Raw genomic sequence first — 2,067 nt, 5'->3', positions numbered from 1 at the left:
ATTACCATCTGATTAAATGGTCTTCTCTGAGTTTAGGTCCCAGGAGCTCCGGGAGGAGATTTCATGGAGCTGTTGTTCTGGGTCTGGGGCTGCTGAGTGTTTTCCTGCTGGCTGGGATCATCGGCCTCGGTGTCCAGTGTAAGTCTAAATCCCATTCAGAAGTTAAAGTTAGGTCAAACTAATTCTATTCTGAAAGTATACGTTTCCCTAGATCAGGGGTCTTCATCATATTTCAAGCCAAGGACCCCTTATCTGAGAGAGAGAGACGGAGTAGAGACCACCTACCTCATATTTTATAAAGTTAAGTTACATACTTAACTGGGCCATCAATAAAAGCTTAGAACCATTATAGTACATAGAAAACTAAGCTATAAAAAATTTTGGCATGATAGACAAATGAACATAGGTCATGTTTTAATGTTAAACATACATGTGACAGTGAATCTGAACGTTATCTGTGTATGGTTACCCCATTGACTACTTACAAAAATGTGCTGTTTAGAGCCTTTTGCAAACATTGTGTTATTTTGACCATTATTTTGACCATGACCATGACTGCTGCATCAAAGCAATCAAGAAAAACTGTAAGACTCATTAGTGTATGTATATAGAAAAAAAACACCTTTTTGAAATAAGGAAACACAAAGTAAGAATAAAACAGTTTTACAGTGTATCCTTTGAGAGAAATAGTGAACAGGTAAAAGAGCAACGATACCAATATGTCCAGGCGAGATGTCTGAGGTTACATAAACAGCTAAAAATATATATATAACAAAAGCACTTGCTTTACTACAGTAAAACTGTGCACATTAAGAAAGTAATAAAGAGGGAAGCAGTAAAAACGTCACGTTCATTCGTGTTCATAGATGATTAAGGTGCATGGCAGACGAGGAAATCCAAACTTTTGCTGGAGAAGAAATTCTTTGTTACTGTTAAATACCTTTTGTTACTTTTTCCCTTAGAAATTATGTAAATTACTAAAGACAAAAATATATATCTATTAAATAAAATTGCTTATTTAATTTCATGTAAAGGAATGTTATTCTCTTTAAAGAAAGTAATGATCTGTGTGATGTTATATTCAAACTGTGAAGATTAAATTTCTCATTTCTGTATAGGTGTTTGACACTAGTGTTTTTACTCCGTGTGTTCTGAGTGACAGTGTGTGTTTTCTCAATGAGGATTGTTGAAAATGTTTCAGTGCACTAAGCCTGTTTTGAGATGTGCGTGTGGAGAGTTGGGTTGTTTGGAATCAGTTTTGCAGCTGATGTTAAATGTTTGTGAGCGGCCGAGACGTAAAATAAAATGGGGTAAAAAGAGCTGACAACGCCACCTAGGTTAAAAACAGGCCTAGGACCTCTTAAAAACTAGGTAATAAAATTAGGCATAAAAGTATAAAAAAGGTAAAAAGATATTACAGTAAAACAATAAAAAAAGTGAAAGGTTAATTTATCGAGAGAGCAGTGGTGTATTAAAACAGTAAGCACGCTACAGTGATTTGAAGGATAACAGGGTTTTATTATGAGGAGGGTAAAACACTAAAAGTTCCTCCTAAAAACAGTAAAAGCAAAACAACCGACTAAAATCAATTCAACACAGGGCAGCAGCGTAGGAGCAGGAGGTCACGGCAGTCAATGGGTCTCCGCCGGGGACCAGCGTCGTCCCGCCTGCTCTTCTCCTCGGGCAGAGCCTGTAAAGGGGAAGTCAGGGCCAGTCACACGTTCTTTTACACCACACAGCTAAGTATATAACACGCTACTTATGACAAATGTAAAGTCAATTTACATGTCTGACTGGGTGTATTAAGGGACAGTCTAGCCACATACCAGAATGCTGTGGTGAAGGTGGCGACGATGCAGCAGCTCTCTTCTGTCATAGCTAGCAGTTGCCATGAACCTAGAGTGTTATTTAATACCATTAACTATCATAAATCCATGCACCTCTGCTCCGACAGATGTGTCAATAAGTACATTTCTCGGCTATTTTATTGACAAAGTAGCATCTATCAGGAAAATCACCAGTGCTAATTTTAGGGTGTTTTTACCTGCTTCTCCTACACACTCAGCT

General features: G+C 37.8%; 1 protein-coding gene and 1 long non-coding RNA gene across 2 annotated transcripts in view; both read left to right on the top strand.

Annotated features, from left to right (window-relative positions):
* LOC116689650 (CD209 antigen-like protein C) overlaps positions 1-2,067 on the top strand; it is a 24,308-nt gene that overhangs the window by 17,931 nt on the left and 4,310 nt on the right. The gene's annotated exons all lie outside the window — the stretch shown is intronic.
* The window catches only part of LOC116689651 (uncharacterized), a 5,072-nt gene that overhangs the window by 194 nt on the left and 2,811 nt on the right, over positions 1-2,067 (top strand). Inside the window, exon 2 of the long non-coding RNA XR_004332062.1 lies at positions 37-136. This is a non-coding gene — a long non-coding RNA (uncharacterized LOC116689651). The remainder of the gene's footprint in view (positions 1-36; positions 137-2,067) is intronic.

This window comes from Etheostoma spectabile, chromosome 5, assembly GCF_008692095.1.
Source record: "Etheostoma spectabile isolate EspeVRDwgs_2016 chromosome 5, UIUC_Espe_1.0, whole genome shotgun sequence".
Lineage (NCBI taxonomy): Eukaryota > Metazoa > Chordata > Actinopteri > Perciformes > Percidae > Etheostoma > Etheostoma spectabile.
Note: the sequence above shows the minus strand (reverse complement) of the source record. Positions and strands in the feature narration are given on the sequence as shown.